Source organism: Pteronotus mesoamericanus, unplaced genomic scaffold, assembly GCF_021234165.1.
Source record: "Pteronotus mesoamericanus isolate MK-2021 breed Mesoamerican mustached bat unplaced genomic scaffold, CSHL_Meso_final contig_20, whole genome shotgun sequence".
NCBI lineage: Eukaryota > Metazoa > Chordata > Mammalia > Chiroptera > Mormoopidae > Pteronotus > Pteronotus mesoamericanus.
The window spans coordinates 334624-354945 of NW_026555085.1; the positions used below are offsets into that span (position 1 = coordinate 334624).

At 42.0% G+C, this 20322-nt stretch overlaps 1 pseudogene; it reads left to right on the top strand.

Moving 5' to 3' along the window:
* The first annotated feature begins 2690 nt into the window (after positions 1-2690).
* Positions 2691-4278, top strand: LOC129066958 (double-stranded RNA-binding protein Staufen homolog 2-like; annotated as a pseudogene).
* Positions 4279-20322: the final 16044 nt, after the last annotated feature.

Sequence of the window (20322 nt, forward strand, 5' to 3'; positions counted from 1 at the left end):
GTGCTCCGCAATCGCGGGTGTGCAGGTTAATTTACGCCTGCCCTTGCCGCTCTGTGCACTCCCTCACAGGCCAGATCAGTGCCAATCTGTGGGAGGCCTTGCCGGCCGGTGCAAGCGTCCGCCAGCCCGCGCGTGTCACACACGCTCGCCAACCCTCACCAGTCACTCGGCGCAAGTGTGCGCCTCTCTCTATATTTTTATTGATTTTCAGAAAGGAAAGGGGAGAGAATGAGAAAAAAACATAAATCTGTTGTTTCACTTATTTGTGCATTTATTGGTTGATTCTTGTTTGTGCCCTGACTGAAGGTCAAATCCACAACGTTGGTGAATCAAGATGACACTCTAACCAAATGAGCTACTTGGCCAGGGATGTATCTATATATTTTTAACTTGAAAACAAAAAGGACTTTCAAAGTGAGAGGCAACAAGTTTTTATTTGAGATCAATAAGAATAGCTATTTAGGAATCATTAATTCAGATAGAAGCCCAAATAATGTTCTGATTAGGAGACAAAGTCAATGATTACATCAATAGAAAAAAGTAATTTCTATTGGTACAGATAACATAACATAATAATACACATTCTAATGAATGTTTTAAATTTTCAGACTGGTAGTCATTAGTCTTGTAGTCATATTATCTGCTTTATTGTTATCTTGACAAACAGTTTGTTGGGATACAATGTTGCCCTAGGCCCAGTCCAAAGGTTATTTTGCCCTGTTTTGCATTCCAAAGGTTTGAGTCGTGCAGAGTAGTTCCTTTGGGATGGCAGCTCCAGCTCCATTTTAAGTGGGTCATTTATTCACAAAGATATATGCCCCCCTATGTTCATTGCAACATTATACACAGTAGCCAAGACATGGAAATAACCAAAGTGTCCTTTGGTGGATGATTGGATAAAGATGTAGTACATATATACAATGGAATACTATTCAGACATAAGAAAAGATGAGATATTGCCATTTGTGACAAGAATGATGGATTTTGAGAGTATAATGCTGGCCAAAATAAGTCAGATGGTGAAAGTCAAGAACCAACAAGCAAACAAAATTTCAGACACAGACAATAGCGGGTGGTTACCAGAGGGGAAGGGGGTGGGAGGAGGATAAAGAAGGTAAAAGGAGGTCAAATGTATGGTGAGAGAGGGAGACTAGACTTTGGGGGCTGAGTACACAATGCAATATACTGGTGATGTATTACTCAACTGTACATATGAAACTTATATTATCTTATTAACCAATATCACCCCAATAAACTTAATAAAAATACGAAAAAAGGAACTCATTTATGTTACTGTTCACAATATCTATATACATACCAGTCAGGATTAAGAAAGTTTAGACAACTTTTTAGCAACATACATCTGATTCAATGATCAGGAGGTAGATTTGTGCTAAATAATAGAGTAAATTTTTGAAGGACAAGACTCTGAGATTATGAGAATGATGCGCTGCATGCTGCTTTAAGAAGGGAAGTGGCGGGTGACTCTCATCATGTTTTTAACACCGGGTTTTGCTTCAGCTTAAAATTTACTTATAGTCTTTTAGGTTACCTTCACCTTACCTTTTGAAAATGAAATGCTCTCCTGCAACGTCTTACAAATGCAACAGCCTCTCTAACCTGAATCAGATGAAGGAAGTCGCCCTTGACGCTACCATTTTCGCTTCCCTGAGTCAGCACTGATGACCTCTACCTTCCACATCAGAAGGAAAATTCCGATGCCCAGGAACCTGCACGTTTACCCATACCGGAGTCTATCCATTTTGTCTGGAGAGAAGAGGAAACCTGCCTGCTTTTTCTCACTACCTCTTTATCCTTACAAACTGGATCTTTCCCATCAGTACTTAAGTACATTCACAATCAAGCATCTTCCTCTTGGAGCTTAGGCCTCCATCTACAGCTCTATATCGTTTGCCCTTCACAGATGAATTTCTCCTAACGAAAACACTTCTGCAAGTCCCGTTAGGTTTCAACATACCACAGTCTTCCCTGATCATGAAGGGGGGTGCCGGACAAATGGGACTTAATGGTTTAAGGAAGAGGTGTCCTTGGCAGACTCGGCAATCCGCTGGTGAGAGCGGCAGTTACAGGAAGGGGAAGGGATGAGAATCCCGGTTTACCTGTGGCCTTCCAGGGATTTCGGTGGTCAGCAATGGGTGTGGAAGGTTGGGGAAAGCACAAAACACCTGTAGCAACTTCACCCGCCCACCACCCATATGGGCTAAGGCCAATGCTGATCTTATTGTCACTTGGATATGGCCGCGGACCACAGCCACCTTCATTCTTGGTTCACAGCAAGGAGCCATTTAGTGTTGCGACTTAAATGTGGGACGTGTTTTGTAGTCATGAGCGTCAACAGTTTGGCTCCAACTGCAAATTAGCTATTGTACTTTATATCAAAATAGTTTTGGTTTAATTTTTAACATTGTGAATATTACGGCCATATCTTCTGAGTTTAGATAATAAAAATGAGAACAATTACTGTGTGCACACCAGCTTGACCCAGACATATCTCAAAAAGTCTAAATGAGAGAGGGCGCAATGGGAGCCCTGCAAAGGTGGGCGTAGGTTGGGAGCAGGGAGACCAAGGGGTGGAAGCTGGCGGAGGCTGAGCTCTGTGGAGTGTTTGCCAATGTTGGAACTGTCTGCAAAGGGTCCCTGGATTGAAGTTTTTGGAGCAATGAGGGATACAGCAGTTTGGTCAACATTGTTTTAACATGCTTCAGATCAGTCAGCTTCTCTCCAAGAAAGCCTCAAATAGAAAACTCCACTGTGTCTGGTAAATGAGTTAGCCCATTTCAGTGAAGTCCAACCCCAGTATAAATGGAAAGAAATAGTGCCTGCTCATTTGAAGATGTTTTCAGTGCAACTGAGACTTGGTGAGCAGATGTGGGAATCAGAAGGGAGCTGGATCAAGAATGCCCAAATAGCTGTTGCTAATAAAGCTTTGACTGAGTCTACCCTCGCCAAACCAGTTCAGAAACCACCCTAAAGTAATGTTAATAATAACACAGGTAGTATAATTGCCACTGTGGAAAAGAATGGGTTTGCTGTGAAGAGGGGAGAGTCTGTCATCTACAGGCCACTAGATCCAAAGCCTTTCCTAAATTAGAGCTAATTACAACTTCCAGGGCATGTACAATCAGAGGTATCATTTGTATGATGCCTTAGACTTTTTTATGTTCAACTGATTGTAAGAAATGATGAATTTGGGGGGGGAGGGAAAATTCGACAAGCTGCTAGACACAACGCCGCCATGAAAGCCCTCCAAGCACTGCAGAATGAGCCCCTTCCAGAAAAATCTCCTCAGAATGGTGAATCTGGAAAAGAAATGGATAATGACAAAGATGCGAATAAATCTGAGATCAGGTTAGTGTTTGAAATTTCTCTGAAGTGAAATATGCCCGTCGGTTTTGAGGTTATTAAAGAAAGTGGACCACTGCATATGAAGAGCTTTGTTACTCGAGTGTCAGTGGGAGAGTTCTCTGCAGAAGGAGAGGGAAATAGCAAAAAACTTTCCAAGAAGCGTGCTGCAATCGCCATCTTACAGGAGCTTAAGGAACTTCCACCTCTTCCTATGGCTGAAAAGCCAAAACTATTTTATTAAAAATGCCATAAAACAATAGTCAAACCTGGGCCAGAATATGGTCAAGGAATGAACCCCATTAGTGGCCTGGCTCAAATTAAACAGGACAGAAAGGAGAAGGAGATAGGCTATATTTTGTTTTCAGAGAGAGGAATGCCTCCACATCAGGAATTTGTGATGCAGATCAAGGTAGGCAATGAAGTTGCTGCTGAAACAGGACCTAATAAAAAGATAGCCAAAATTTAGAGAAAAAAAAAAGCCACAGAAAAAATGCTGTTACAGCTTCATTATAAAGCATCCACTAGTCTTCAAGATCAACTTGACAAGACAGGAGAAAGCAAAGCATGGAGTGGCCTAAAGGCTGGTTTTCCTGAATTAACAAATAACACTCCAAAAGGAATTCTTCATTTGTTTCCTGTTGTTTATCAAGAGATGGAAACCAGCTGCAGCAAAGTAACCTCTGGCACTACTCTAAGCTATTTGTCACCCAAAGATAAGAACCAAACCTCCAGCTCTTCAGTGTATCTCCCACCTTGAATAGTTCAGCCACAATTGCTAGGAAACTCCTTATGAATGAAACATCTATGGCAGAAGCCACAGGGTTAAAAGGAAGTTCTACTCCCCCTTGTCCTGCAGTACAACCTTTAAAAGAGCTGGAATATTTAGCAAGGATTCAAGCCTTCCAGGTATGAATTAAAAGCAAACAAAACAACTTATTAGCTCTAAATCCTTCATCTCTATCCATCAGAAAGCACATCCTTGCCTGTTAGTTTGACCCAAATGCCGCTTACAGTGTAAATCATTAGGAACACAAATGACAGAGAGCGCTGTATGCACATGCCTCATGATTTTTATTTTCATTCTACCCGGTAATTGTTTTGCTGTCTGGCTCTCCTCCATTTTTCTTCTTTCTCCTTTTTTTTTTTTTTTTTATTAAACATTTTTCATTCTCTGCTATATATTCCAATTGGTCTTGATTGGGTACATCTATCTCCTCACTCTGTCTTCCACAAACAATGATTCTGCTTTTTTACATTTGGCAGTAGTATTGAGCTCTAAGTTCTCCCTCTTTTTATAGTAAGGTTAAATTTTTTCTATTGATGCTTTTACTTTCATAACAGTTTTGATTTTAACCTTTTATGGCTAGTAATGATTCAGGTATACCGTTAAGTTATAACATCCTAGAGGTCTATTATCTTAGAGACTAATTAAATATAGTATTAGAACAATAATGAGCCTTAGCTGGTGTGGTTCAGTGGCTTGAGCACTGGCCCATGAACCAAAGTGTCACAGGCTGGATTCCCAGCATAGGGCACATGCCTGAGTTGCAGGCCAGGTCCCCAGCTGGGCAAATGAAATGCAACCACACATTGATGTTTCTCTCCCACTCTTTTTCCCTCCCTTCCCCTCTCTAAAAAATTTTTTTAATAAAAAAAAGAGCAATAATGAAATGCTTCCTAGTTGTTTGAGGCATAACAACATGTATTTGTTTTACTGAATCATATTTTGAACCTTCTGGGGTAACACCTGCCTCAGATGGTACCAACAAATTTGTTTCACTGAACAGTCTAAAACTAGCTATAGTCCGCCTAACAGGCTGTGTATATGAATTTGGGGATAGAAACTCTTCCTATTTATTTTTTGCTCCCCTTTGGGAAAAAAAGCCTAAACAATCCTCTATGAATAGAATTTTTTAAATAATTGTTAACTCTAGGAGGAGGAAACACCTGTGTTCTGATTTCTTGGTTGCCTTGAAAATCATATGCTGACCTGTAATCACTAACTTGACTGATGAGCTGCAGCATACTTGTGTGTGGGAGTCGTGCTCCCTCAGATTCCACTGTTTTAACCTCCTTTTACATCTTAGTCTTACTCCTTAAAACCAAAAACTGTAATTTTCTTTAGAAATGTCTTGGAAGATCTGTATTATGTAGAATGATCATGTATTTATACATATTTTACAAGTTTAGATACAAAAATAAGAAAGGAGATCTTGTGTTGGGGGGCAGATTTTGCATGGTTGGTTGTTTTTTTTTTTCCGCTGTAGGAAATGGACTCATTCAAATCTATTGCCAGGTAGTCATTAGTGTTCTTAATTAGACTGAGGCAGGAGATAGTCAGGAAGGAGGAAATTCCAGAGATGCCCAAGGAGATAAAGAACATGGAGAAAGGGCGGAGACCCTGTCCTAAGTCTGGTAGTTTCTGCATCTGGAGAAGCATTGAATTCTAATCAGGACTGCACCTGCACAGAAGATGCTACCTGACCCCTGCTTCATTATAATGAATTAGCATTGTGGGACCCTCTACCCAGTAGCCAATCAAGGAAATCATGGGAGACCCACCCTAAGGAATAAAAAGTCCTCTAGCCCCTGAGTTCGGCCCCTGCTCCTGCTGCTCCTGTTGCTGCTGCTGCTGCTGCTGCTGCTGCTGCTGCTGTTAGGCTCTCCTCCTTCCTTCTCTGCTCCATTCTGCTCAGAGTTGGCCCGCTCCCATGTTCTGTGTGGCTTAATAAATCTGCTTTTTCTCACTTTCTACTATAAACTCTGTGTGTCTGTTTCAATTTTTTGTCCATGATCACCAAGAACCAGGTTACCTGTGCCCACCTGTGACAGTTTTATTTATAAAATAAAGAAGCTGTTACTAATTATTAGTTGTGTTACCTGAAATTTTAAATGCTTAAAGTGAAAATTTTAGAATTTGATAATATTTATTATAAGAATGATGATAAATCACTGTTCAAAATAAAACGACCTTGATTCACGCAGTTAAAGTCTTAAGAAAAAATTAAGTAATTTCTAGTTCTGTGTATAATCTGTGTAGGATGAACTAGAAATAAACTGTCATGAAAAGAAATTCACTGCTTACTTACAAATCTAGTCATATAGAAATGCCTAAAAGTAACACTGCATTTTTTAAGAAACAAAGCACAAATTGCATTCAAGCTCTGGATTGATTTTTTTGCTTGGAGATATTATTATGGTAGATGCAATTTTGCTACTTCAGTTTTATATTTGTATTTATTTGTTAATTTTTGGCAATGAAAACAGTAATAATTTTAACATATATTTACTGTAGTCAAAATGTTGTCTGTTTTCCCCAGTATTGAGCTGACTGCTCAGACCTTTTTTAAAAAGCTTACACAGAGATAGTAGTCATTATTTAAGGACAGGTTAAACATTTCCAAATTTGTGTACTATGACTTTTACATGTTAATGGATATAAACACGCTTCTTTGGTCAAATGAACATGGTGTTGATGTGAAATATTGTCTCTGATGGATTGTAACCTACAGCTGAGCAATGAACAGAATCTGTGAGAAACTGCTTAGTATCCTGTGAGGTGCAGCTGCACATATCTTCATGTCACAGTAGAAGGATCTTTGTGGTTAAGAGTTTTAAAGCCTATTTCTTTAACTTTCTCAAGTATATTTACCTGGGAGAAGAATATGTAGATTGTTTCTGTTTCTTAAATGTTTTAATTGGACTATAGCTTAGCAATTATAGGGTCAAGTTGTTATGGATTACATGCTATTCTGTTATTTTTATTTCTGGAATTTAAAAACAATACATTCTTTTACTGTGTTTCTAGGGTTTTTTTGTTACTGTACACTGAATAAATATTATTGCTCATTGAATATTGTATTAACCCTTTTTTGGCCTTCTCTGCCCATTGAAATTTGATGTGACAGCTATGTTGTATTACAAAGTAAAATTATATTAGTGTACTTTAAAAAAATAGTCTAAAGGACTGTGTTATTTTAGTGACACATGGAGGACACATTTACCTAGATTAAGGAGGTAAATAACTAAAACAGATGGAAGGAGGCGTGAAAGTACATAAGGAGACTAAATGTACAAATCCTGGATGAGACAGGCAAGAACTTCTAAATCAAAGTATTTTGTTTCCCAAAAGGACACTAATACTCATTCAAAATACTAGAAAAAGAGCACATCTTTTCTTCTTTATTGCTCTATTGCAGTGATTTTCAACCTTTTTCACCTCATGGCACACATAAACTAATTACTAGAATTCTATGGCACACCAAAAAATATCTTATATTTTTTGCCTATCTGACAAAACAATAAGTATAATTTTGATTCATTTATACTGGATGGCTATGTTGTGTTGGCTATTGTCATTTTTTAATTTGACAGTCTAAAGGAAAAGAGGCTAGTTTCCTTGCCTAAACAGTCAAGTATTAAATGTTTTAAAACGTCATGTAGCACACTATTTGTAAACTGGTGCCCTATTCTCTGATACAAGGGTTGCAACCTGCAGGCAAACAAAAGGGAAAATTTCAATACCAGGTATAGGCCCTTTGCAGTTTGGAGGAAATTCTGTCAAATGACCTTGCTCTCTACAATCCATAAACTTTAAGTGATGTGCCAAATTACTGCAACTAAAGTAGGTGAGAGCCTGGCTCTCACCTACTTTAATTTGAAATATGGCTTGAAAATCCTCTTCTTGATCTGTATGAAGAGTTAATAAAACCACCAGATAACAAAGACAAACTATTGTTGACAGCTTATTCAAATACAAACTACAGCTTGTTCATTTATCTGTGTATTGGCAGACAGTGCAAATGCAAATTTTGGTAAATTCTATTTCTTACAAAAAAAATGAAAAGATCTTATCTGTGAAGTTTTCTGTATACCTTGTACACAACACTGCTAAAAAACGTTTGCTTACTAGTGATATTGAGACTGTCATGGTTTTTTGAGGTTTATGGTCATATGAGCTTGGTCACTTTTTAGTTTCTTCAAATTGTGCAGAAGCACTTAATGAGGCTTTTGGCTTTATAAAAATCAGAGGATATAGCATCTTAGACATATGTCTAAAAGATGGCTATCATTGTTCCTGGCCCTAGGGGGGAAAAATCTTTATTTTTAATGTATGAGATAAGAAGAATGTCCTCTAGTGTTGGGAGATCTGGACAGCTACATGCAAGAAAAATGAAACTCAACCACAAACTTACACAATACACAAAAATAAACTCAAGATTGATGAAAGACTTAAGTGTAAGTTGCGACACCATAAAAGTCCTAGAGGAGAACACAGGCAGGAAAATCTCAGGTATTCCATGCAACAATATTTTCACCGGTAATTTTCACTGGTATGTCCCCTACAGCAAGGGATATAAAGATCAGCAAAATGAAAAAGGGATGAAATGAGTGGGAAAATATATAAAATAAAATGAGTGGGACAAACCCCTGTCCAAATATATACCTTGGACAGGGGTTTGATTGCCAAAATATACAAAGAACTCACATGACTCCACTCCAGGAAGACAAACAATCCAATTAAAAATGGGCCTAAGACCTGAACAGCATCCTTTCATATGTCACCTGGGACTAGAGGGCCCAGATGACATAAGAAAGGATGCTCAGCATCACTATCCATCAGAGGGATGTAAATTAAAACCACAGTGTGATACCACTTCACACCAATCAGAATGGCCACCATAACCAAATCAACAAACGACAAGTGTTGGCAAACTTGTAGAGAAAAGGGAACCCTAGTATGCTGTTGGTGGGAATGTAGACTGGTGCTGCCACTACAGAAAACAGTATGGAATTTCCTCAGAAAACTAAAAATGGAACTGCCTTTTGACCTGGCAATTCCACTGCTGTAATTATACCCTAAGAATCCTGAAACATCAATTCAAAAGAACCCATGCATCCCAGTGTTCATAGCGGCACAATTTAGAATAGCCAAGTATTGGAAGCAGCACAATTTAGAATAGCCAAGTATTTAGAATAGCCTAAATACCCATGAGTAAATGAGCAGATCGAAAAACTGTGGTACATTTACACAGTAAAATATGAAGCAGCAGAAAGAAAGGAGCTCATACCCTTCACAACAGCATAGGTGGATCTGGAGAATATTATGCTAAATGAAATAAGCCAGGTGGTGAAAGATGAATATCATATGATTTTTACCTGTAAGTAGAACCTAATGGACAAAATTAACAAGCAAGCAATAATATAACCAAAGACATTGAAACAAAGAACAGACAGTAATCAGAGAAGGCAGAAGGGACTATGTATAAAAGACACATGGACAAAGCCAAAGGAGGGTAAGAACTAGCATGGGAGGTGGGGATGGGTGGTGGGGGGGAATGGTGTGGTGAAAATGGAGAAAACTGCACTTGAACAACAATAAAAAAGAATGTCCTTTAATTTAGAAATATTTTGAGAATGGAAATGGAGAAAAACACTCTAGTAAAGCAAATTTGTATGCTTTTTCTCCATCATTGTTTGATGTTATACAGATTATGGCAAAAACTCATAGACTGGAAAAATGATATCTTTTGTGGGGGAAAGAGATTGGTTCAGAATGAAGTAATAATTTTTTAAAAAAAAGTTACCAGAAAAGGTCAGACTAACGAGTCAAATTAAATAAGACTTTCCCAATTTCTCTATTAAAATTATAAGTTATTTGGAATCCTAGTTTTATTTCAAGAGTTCAAATTACTGCTGTACTTTCATTAAGATGAAGAAAACTAGAGAAGAAGCAGTTTTGGAGGGTGGAGAGGAACAAGAAATATTTGAACATGTTAAGTCTGAGATGTCTTAAACATTCAGTGGAGATGTCAGTTATGTAACTGGATATGTGCTATGGAGAGGTGAAGTTAGAGGGTTAAGTTTGGGAATCAACAGGGAATATATGGTCACATGATCAGGTGAGCCCATGTAGGGAGAGGGCACACAGAGAATATATAAGGACTCAGGTCAGGGCCCTAGAGAGCTCCAAGATTTAGAGATTGAGAAGTGGAGGAAATAAAGAAGGAAAACATTTAAGTAGAAAGAAAACCAAAAGAGTGTGGTGTTCCAGGAACTAAATGAAGAATGTGTTTCCACAAAGGGGAAATATCAGAGTCCAAATGCTACTGAGAAGCTGAGCAAATTGAAGACCGAGAATTGACCATTGGATTTCATAAGACAGAAGTTGCTGGGACTTGATGGGGAAGTTAAAGTGGAGTAGAGGGGAAAGTTTTCTTAGAGTGGGTTAAAGAGAGAAGCAGTTAGTATTCTCTACACATTTAGTTATTCAGATTCAGATTTAGAGAAATGGTGGTGTGTTTGATTTGACCAAGAGTTGGGAGTAGGGCAAAGGAAATGAAGGTTATATAAGCTAGTAGTACTGGTACGTGAAATCTAAACTGTAAAAATAAGGAAGTGAAGATGCAAGGAGGAACCTGACTGGTGTGGCTTGGTGGGCTGAGGTCATCTCACAAACCAAGAAGTTGCCAGTTTGATTCTCTAGTTGGGGTGCATACGAGAGACTACTGGTGTTTCTCTCTCACACATTGATATGTCTTCCCTTCTCTTTCTTTCTCCCTTCCCTTCTCTCTAAAAATAAATAAATAAATAAAATCTTTTTAAAAAGAGAGATGCCAGGAGGAAGGGGCTGCATTAAATAATTTTCCAGTGGCAAGAGGAAATGAGCTAAAAAGATATGAAGTGGTGGTCAGTATAAGATATAACTGAAATTTACATTTTTGGGTTGGTGGTTGCAGTTTAGGTTAATTGTAAAGTCAAAGGGAGGGTGTTTTTCAAGTTGCAGGCTGTGATGTCTTTGTGAGTCATAAAATCAATTCAGTTGGTCATGACTAGACTTTTGATTTTAATGAAAGAATAGAATGCAAAATGTCAGAGTGTATTGCAAGTAAGAAGGATGGTGATGTAAACTATATTTCTGGTTATGGATATCAATAGAAAAAGTTTTAGAACAGAGTATGGGAGAAAGAAAAATTCTTTAGAAATGAAAAGTCAAGGACTTAGGGGAGGTGTGGTTGGATGGGAGTGAAGAGCACTCACTGGGAATCCACACCTCCACTGCATACCTGAAACACATTTGCTAGATAAGGTTTGGGAAGCTCTGCAGTTTATCATCTGCAGAAAAAGAAAACAAAAACACCATAGGATTTTTCCTCTCAAGTTTCTTAGGGAGGGTAAGAAGCCCTAGGAGTTGGTTTCTGACAGAATAATGCAGGCAAATTTAATAAAATTGTGATTTTTAAGCATAAAGAAACCACAGCTCTCAAATTAAGAAAAGTGTTCATGTTTTTTCCCTCCTCGACAAGAAGATATTCCTAGATTTTTTTCCGGAAATATTTTTCTGTTACTATCTTATTATTATTTTTTTATCCTCCATTTTCTTTTTATCATTATTTTTCTACCCCCTTCTTCAGTTTCTGAGATCCCTAAGTATGGGAGACTCTGGCCCATGAAGTCTCCCGATTTGCCACAGATGGAAGAGTCATTCCAGACACCGTTTGCCTGTCAAGGAAAGGGGAAAACGATTCCCTCTAGTGAGGAATGTCCCCCAAGCCCCTGTGCTCAATGGCTTTTCTTGAGAGGGTTACAAGTGGGGGACAGGTAGCAGGAATGTATAGGTAATCTAATTACATCAGTAACTTAAGCTTACAGAGAACAGATGATGTTTAAAGAAGACAATGGCAGAAACATACTGAATTGCTTGGGTTTGAGATGAGCAAACATTATGGTGCCAAATGGGATTTGGGTCAGGGTCCAGGAATTCTGTACATTTCATTCCCAGCCTTGAGCTGGTTATCTGGTATAAGGTTAACAGAGCTTGAGGGAGAAACAAAGCATACTTCAAGGAGTGTAATTTACTTCTAGACCTGATTTCCCCTGGAGGCCCTCAGAGCTATTATTGGGTCCTGTCTATCAACCACATTACCAGTGTTCTGGCCAAGTCTTATGGGGCCCCTCCCAGGCTGCAGTTTGGCGGGACTACAGTCCCCGATACCACTCAAAGCAGCCCCCTACACCTAAGTACTGAGTCAATTCTCAGGTATGTTAAGGAAATAATTACCATCATAGCACCCTCATCATCTCTTTAGCTTTCCTTTCATTCAGCTTCAAATCGAAGTATTGCTAATGTTAGGGACTTCAAAACATTTTAGCATACAATAGTGTTTCCTCATCTGCATGGACAATTGTATTATGACACCAGATTCAAGGTCTTTCATTCTCATTGTTTTCTCCCTGGTTATTAAATCCCACTTCTTCATAAGGATAGCATCATCATGAAAGACCTGCTTCTCCTTGGATGGCATCATCAAATCTGCATCCTTGCCAGTCTCTTCTTTTGTTTCACTTCCCACATTCTACCACCTACCAAGTACTGTGAATTTGACAAGAGAAGAATTCTGAAATGTCCTAAAATTAAATGTCCTTAAATTAGAGCCAATCAGAGAGTGGGAAGAGACAGAATTAATCAGTTAACAGGAGCAGGACCAAACCAAAAAAAGACTGCTTACATTCCTGAATGTATGTTGAAACTTTGAATTACTTTCAGGTGGCTATTTCCATCATTATCTAGAGATAACAGTCGACCACTGAAGGCTATCACATCCTGCTTATGCATGAAGTTTCCAGATTGTTGCCCAAAATCAATACAAAAGCATTAAATATTAATACTTCTTCATGGACTCTGTGCCTATCTCAGAACTATCCCTGCTTTATCTTCTCATACTCCCTTTACCTATACACAATGTAAATTAAACTAAAAAAATAGGAAGAAGCCCCATCAACCCCAGGACAGCAGACATGTTTGCCTTTTCCATCTAGCCCTGCTGCTGATGGTTTGGAATCCGTGTCTCAGGACCTGGTCCTGTTTCTTATTAGCATTTGACTCAATAAACCTCTCTTTCAGAAAAAAACTTTTGGTCTTGAATGTTTTTGTTTAACAAATTTTACCTCTTCAGTACTTCCTGAATCATCTGCTTTATTCCACTGCCAGATTACTACCACTGTTTTACTTGGGACTTTTTTCCTCCTTGTCTTGCAACCATTCAAGGCCAGACAGGTTCACAAGGGATTCAGGCAGATGGAAGAAAATACAGAGCTGTAGGGGTGTCTGACATGCCTTTACTCTGGGCTGGGGTGATCCATGCACACCACAAGCCACATGTCGCACAAGCAGGGAGTCCCAACTCCCTTATATACTAAATGCACACAAAAACCAGCGGAGTGTCAAGATATTATATAACAAAGTGTGCTTCTGCGCACGCAGGCACATTCTCAAGGTTGTAGGAACACTGCTTATCAGGCCCAGTGAGGGAGCCTGATGACTCCATTTCCCCTCCAATCACCCCTTCAGGGTTCCTCACTGTACACTCTATGTGAGGGTGTCTTCCGCGAGGGTCACTTGGCGAGGAGGGCAGAGTCCTGCACCCAGATGCTGCAGAAGCAGTACAAACTGCAGCAGCAAGCAACTAATAAGGCCACCCCTGGACAATGGACAGTCCAGTTCCCAGGCAGGTAAGGCCACCCATGTGAGCCACATACCCAGAGGGCGCCAGTGGGAACCACAGCCCATGCACCACTCTGCACCTCCCAGCAATGCCCAAGAGCATGTCTCGGACACAACCCACAGGAATTCAGCCCACTTGGGCCCATTCCTTGAGCTTTTCAATACAAAGGGGAGCTGGTCCAGCCAGTTCCATGGCCTCAAGAGTGAGCCACCCCGAGCCATCCCATATGCAGTAGCCAATTAATGGCTTCTGCTGGTCATACTGTTGCTTTACCCCAATGTAGATGACAGTCTAGGTTGCATTCCACAAGGGATGTGCGCTGTTCCACTGGTTTTGTAACCAAGTCCAATTTGAGACAGAAGCTGGAGAGATACACCATGGGAGGCTGGCAGACAAGCTCAGGGGGATTTCATAGCAGACCTAGCATGCTGATAGAGTAGCCACTGAGGCATAGGTATGGACCCAGTCCATTAAGATGTTACTTTGTACCCTAGGGACAAAAAGACAAAGTAGTTATTGGCACCAACAATGGCAGATAACAACTCTCAGGCAACATACAAGAAATTTTCTGGTTAGCTAATAAGACAGTGGCTAGCAGAGGTGGCCTTCATGGGCACAAATACCATACCTTCTGGGCCTCAACTGGGGGTTCAGCATCTACTAGCAACAACGGTGGAGAACTCATAGTGGGCCATGAGGATATCACAAAGGTGCCACAGAGAAGCATTCTGTGGCTGCTGATCCTGGGTATATTACCTTTAAGATCGGGGGTCATGTTGCAATCACCCAGGGCAATATTTGCAAATTTCTCTCTATCCCTTGTCCCCAAGAGGCAAGAAGAGCCACCCAATGAATGTGGAGGGCTTTTATTTCCCAAGGCCATGTCCAACTGGCTGTTTGCCCACCCTCCAGGACCTCAGGGGCAGACAAGAGAATATTTCCTGTTTCCCCATGCCTGGTTTCAGCAAAACATCCTTAGTCTGTACCTGTGGCTGAATTAGAGCAGCAGTCCAGTAGAGCAAGGCTTCCACTGGAGTTGGGCCCCGCCTCCAAATCCTCTCAGAGTTCAGAGTTCAGAGGATGGTGCATAAACATTTTGTCCAGCCCCCCAGCATAGGGGTGGCAGCTATGGCATGCAGGGTATGCAGTTAAAAGTCCAGTAGCCATGTCCACAAACATGATGGCATACTTATATCCCTCTGAACTAGGCAGGAGTCCGATTATGTCAGCCTGCCACCTGGGCAGCGGTACCCATTCCTTCACCACCTGCCCAGTAGTTCCCACTGGCTTCCAGGGATGCTCTCACAAACAGACAACACAGCCCTCACAAGCTTCCTGTACCTCTGATAAGGTGATAGGTAATTCTGAAGTGTTTATAGTAGACCACATGGTCTTCTGTCCAGCTTGTAAGAAGTGACAGTGTAGCCACTGGGTGATGTCTATTCCTGACAAGCCAGTGGGCACTGCTCCCAGCCATCACACCTTGGCTAGTGTGTCAGCTTCATCATTAGGGGAAGCAAGGGGATATACAGTGATTTGTTTCTGGTGGCCTAATTCCCAGATGTCTTGCCACAAGATCTGTCCCCATAGTGGTCTGTGCATAACAATCCATTTATTTGCTGGCCCTGTAGAGATCCATAATGTTAGCCCCTGGTACAGTGCCCAACTATCTGTGCAAATGGTCAGGGGTAGCACTTGATTGGCAGCCACAAGCCGTACAGCTCCCAGCTCTGCCCACTGGCTACTCTGACCTACTCAAGTGTCAAACCAGATCATGTCTGTTTCTGGCTGGATTGCCACAACAGTCCACATAGCAGGCTGGCCCTTGCTGGACCCGTCAGTATACCATACATCTGAAGGAATAGGAGCCTACCCTTCATAGAAGGGCCTTGCTTCCATTTCTTCTATAGGGGCAGGAGCGGTAGATTTTTCATCTACATAGATAATAGGGCCCTACAACTCAGCCTATGGAAGCTAGTCAACAGAGTACTCATTTGTTGCAGATAAGTCCCCCACTTAGCCAATGTGGATATCAGAGTTGTACCATTGCGAGGCTTGTCCATTCAGTCTTGGACCCATCCTGCAGTGGGGTAAGTGGTCCTTACTGTCACACAGGCAGTTCCTGTTATAGCCTCTATGTCCAAAAGGGCAGCATACCCTGCAGCCAGTTGCTTTTCAGTCAGGGAGTACCATACCTCTGCTCCCTTCCACAGTTGGGACTAGAAACCCAAGGGCTGATATAGTCATTCCCATAGCTGCCACAGACCCCACCCAAAGCCTTCTTGTGTCACACACATGTGTAGCCCACAGGGTCTATCAGGCTTCAGAGCATGCAAGGCCTGAGCACATTTAATGATGTGCTTCGCTCCTTGGAACACTTGGTTCAAGGTTGGGGTCCAGTCCTAGCTTGTTCCCTTTTTTACCAAAGCATACAAGGGCAAACAACTTTAGTGAGACATGGCACGAACACTCTCCAGTACTCAAGCAAGCCCAAAAATGTCTGGAGCTGTTTCACAATGGTTTGCAGCTACAATTCTTGGAGCACACTAATGCCCAGGATATACTCAGGAATGGGGGACACATAAACAGTATACTCATGGAAAGGCAGTAGCCCAATACCCAGGGAAAGCCACACAGCCTTTGCCTTTTCTGGTTCCCGTCCATCCCCTGTAGACAGGTTCTTTGGCCCTCCCACTATTCAAATTTCTGAAGGATATTTCCTCCCTCTTCTCAGGAGGTTGGCACAGCCATATGGTCTTTCAGATGCTCAGAACAGGCTTCTTGGGTCACACCCCCAGGAGTTTTTTTTTTTTTTTTTAGTCACCTTTTTATTCTGGGTCTATAGGAAAGGTCGTTCAGCTTGCAACCACACAGGGATGCTCTTTAAGGAGAGACAGAGAGATCTTGAGTCACCGCCCCTCTCAACTGCTGCTGCATTCTCATGGGCTGCCCTGCCACCTCTGCGGCTCCACAGCCATCTGCTCCACCAATGTTGCCTCTCCCCATGAGCTGGTCCAGAGCATAGCTTTCCAGGCACAGGCACTGCTGCACAGGAGAACCTGGACCCAAGCTGCAGTCCTCTGGCCCACTTTCTCTCAGTAACTTTGTTGCAAGCCTGTGTGGGGCGGGAGTGCTGAAGGGGGTACAGATGAGGTAATTCCCCTCCACTCCCTCCATGTCCTTTGCTATGATGGGGAGGGGGATCACCACCGAAGCGCTGCCATTTGGAATTCTTCCTCCAGGGTTCATATCTGAGCCTTCAAGGCTTTATTTCTGCCGTATAGTTCGGGTACCTTTGCTGCCTTGCAAAACACAGTCTTCTCTCCGTCAGCCTTCAACGCTTCCTCTCTTCCTTGGAGTTCATGTAACTTCTCTGTGTCATGGAGGGCAGTATCCGTTTCAGCTTGCAAAGCTGAAACATCCAACCCACAGCTGGTGGTGGCCAGGGCACTCAGCATCTCCAGGGTCTCCTCTACCACCTGCAGGGCCATCTCTATGGTGTGGGTGCACCACTGATATTGGGCCAGTACTGCAGGGGGAAGACAAGCCACCAGGAACCCTGCCAACAAATACTACCTGCCAGTGTCTGGCCACCGTGCCAAGCCCCCTCTACTCCCAGGGGAACTGGCTTGTAGGGTACGTGGAGGCGGTCTGGCTCCCTCACCCAGATGCATGGGTAACTGTAGGGAGCAGCTCCTCACAGCCTTGAAGGAGTCTGATAAAGCAGTGCTCACACAGCCTTGAGCCTGGGTCTCATGGCCTTGAGCCCCAGGTGCAATAAACTGCCCAGTAGCTCACATGAGTAGGCTCACATGCACAGTTCATGATAGTTACTTCCTTTTCTGACCTGTTGCCTGCTTTGTTTAGGACTAGTATTTCAGGGATAGGAGCTTTGGACAGGGTGGGGAGTCAGGGCACCGACTTGGACATGGGCCTGTTGCCTGTGTGACTCCCTCCACATGCGCTGGTGGTCTGTGTGTGGTGCGGACACAGGCTTTGTGGCCTGTGTGATTTCCCCAGACCCGGGCTTGTGCCTGTGTGACTCTCCTGAATAATGGCTCCCCCAATGTCAAGCATCCCCGAGGCTCCACACATCTTCTTCCATCTACATGAGCCCAGAGTGGACCTGCCCAGCCTAGAGAGGCTGCAACACATGGCTCCATAGACAAATCCTGCCGCATGCACCAATTGTCTTGCAACCCTTCAATGCTGGACAGGTTCACATGGGATTTGGGCAGAAAGAAGAAAATTCGCAGAGCTGTTGGTATGTCTGACATGCCTTTATTCTGAGATAGGATGATCCATGCATGCCACAAGCCACCTGTCACACTGGCAGGGAGTCACTATTCCCTTGTATATTAAATACACACAAAGCAGGCAGGGTGCCAAGACTGTGTATCACAAAGCATGCTTCTGCTCATGTGCGTCCATTCTCAAGGTTGTGGGAGTACTGCTTATTCAGCAGGTGAGAGAACCTGACTGACTCCACTTCCCCTACACTCCTCCTCCTCCCTCTGTGTCTTTCCTCAATTACTGCAATCTGGTTTCTTTGCTGCTAACCTTGCTGGTCTCTCATGTTTCTCCACAAAGCCTGTCACATACAGGTGCAAAAGACACATGTGGAGAAGGCTGAAGTCTGACCAGAGTTCTGAGAACCAAGCCATGAACTCAGTAAGAAAGGTGATATTTTTTCTTTTTTGTACTTCATCAACCCTGAGGATTGCCTTTGTATAATTCATCCACCAAAGTGGGTCATTATTACAAAATTTGAAAAGGCACTCTGTGTGCTAACTGTGGCTCTACTTCTACAGTACCAGAAGGGAAAACTTGTAAAAATACACTGACCTCAATGTTTAGAACACTTCTCTGTCTCCCCACAGCCTTTGAGGTAAAGTTCAAAGTTCTTCACACTGTCAGGATACAGCTCGCAATAATGTAGATATTAATAATGTAATGTGTTCTCATTATCTACTAATATGTAACAAAGAATGCCAAAACATAGTGGTTTGTGGTAGGTATGAAATGGCCCCTTTAATTATATCCACTAATTCCTGGAACCTGATAATGTTACTTATGTTGTAAAAGGGACTTCGCAGATGTAATTAAGGTTAAGGGCTTTGAGATGAGATGAGCATAATCACAAGAGTCTTTTTAAAAGTGGAAATGTGAAGCAGAATAGTAGGTCACAGTGATGTGATTTGACAAGGACTGGACCCAACAGTGATGATGACTTTGAAGAGCTAAGGAATGCAGCAGCCTTTAGAAGCTGAGAAAAGCTACTAGCTTAGAGCCAGAGAGAAAATGGAGACTTCAGTCTTACAACTGCAAAGGACTGAACTCTGTGAACAATCTGAATGAGGAGGAAACATATTCTCCCCTAGGGCCTCTGGAAAAGAATGCAACCTGCTGACACCTTGATTTTAGACTTTTAACCTATGAAACTCTAAGACAATATGTGTTGTTCAAAGCCAGTAAGTTTGTGGTAATGTGCTATGTTAGAAATAGAACACCATTTTTTAATACTTCTTGATTTCAGGGGTTTGTAACAGCAAAGTCTGGCTAGATCCCTGGCGAGTGGAGGAGAAAGCCCTGAGAGCCAGTACCTCACTCTCAAAGGGAGGGGGTTTGCAGAAAGTGCCAGAGGCTGCCTGGATTGAAATCACAACTGAAACCACATGACAACCTTCCCATACCCTGCCACTATTCCAAAACTATATAGCCTTTAAATAAACAACCCCTTTCCTTTTCCATTAAACTTCTGACTCCAGAGTTTTGCCTTTAGGTGCTGAGCAGTAGAACCCCACTCACTATTCTGGAACAACACTGGCTGCTCTGTAACAGGTTGACTGGGTTCACCTGGGCATTACTCCATGTGATGTCAGCCTGAACTCTAGTCCTCTGAGGAGTTGATTGGGATGAACTGCCCAAGATGCCTGGCAGTGGCAGTTGCTGTTTGTGATCTGCTAGGAGCTCAGTTGAGGCTGTTGTCCAGAGTGCCTAGCTGTTGCCTTTCTATGTGGCTTTGCCATAGTATGGTGACGGGTTCTGAGAGGGAGCTTCCTAAGATTGAGCATTCTAAGAGACCAAGTCAAGAAGCTGCAAGATTCTTAGACTCTGGCCTGGAATCATCACAGTGTCACTTCAATTAAATTTTATTAGGTCATCCACAATTCACTGTAAGAATGTGCTATACAAGGGTCTGATTACTGTAGACATGCTACACTGGAGTCAGATAACTCTTCTTTCTTTTGCAGCCTCATATTCATCTTATTCCTCTTGGTCCGTGTACTTTTGAATCTCTCTGCTCAGGTCTAATGGAACTAAAACTAGTGATTTCCCCAGAAATTCACATATTTTCAGCTTTGTACATGATGCTGCTTCATAGAAAGAGCCTTTCTATGCCTTGCTACAATTCTGACACCCAATTTCAATGTGTGAGTTTCTCCCCATA